Source organism: Eurypyga helias, unplaced genomic scaffold (genome assembly GCF_000690775.1).
Source record: "Eurypyga helias isolate BGI_N326 unplaced genomic scaffold, ASM69077v1 scaffold34545, whole genome shotgun sequence".
Classification (NCBI taxonomy): Eukaryota; Metazoa; Chordata; class Aves; order Eurypygiformes; family Eurypygidae; genus Eurypyga; species Eurypyga helias.
The window spans coordinates 3,215-3,572 of record NW_010251354.1 but is presented as its reverse complement, the minus strand read 5'-3'; the positions used below and the strand labels follow the sequence as shown (position 1 = coordinate 3,572).

Here is a 358-nt window from a genome sequence, read left to right as displayed (position 1 = left end):
CACCCCCCGCCGCTCCCACGGGGAAAGCGTTAATCCCCTTCCTCGTCACTTCTGCCGAATCGCTCAGGCACGAGAGCGTGACTTGCCCCATCCCTGGTACAAAATGCCGCCGCGTTCCCGCCTGGGGAGGACGTGCTGGATTGCCAGCGCGCCATGGAGCCGCCCTCCTTTCCGATCCCGCTCGGGAAGCCGGGTGAGATAAGGGCAAGGAAAGCAACAGTGCCCCCCCCGAAAGAGGAGCCCGGCAGAGGCCGTGGGTGGCAGGAGAGGGGCCACGTGCCTCGGCTGGGCTCCGCTTCCCGGGATGTTTAGTCTCCCAGCGAGGTCACCAGCTCCCGGCAGAAAGCCGGTGCAGCTG

The 358-nt window shown here is 66.8% G+C and overlaps 1 protein-coding gene across 1 annotated transcript in view; it reads right to left on the bottom strand.

The window, feature by feature from the left end:
• The window catches only part of LOC104509913 (hexokinase-2-like), a gene marked incomplete at its 5' end in the record, with an annotated part of 9,791 nt that overhangs the window by 8,340 nt on the left and 1,093 nt on the right, over positions 1–358 (bottom strand).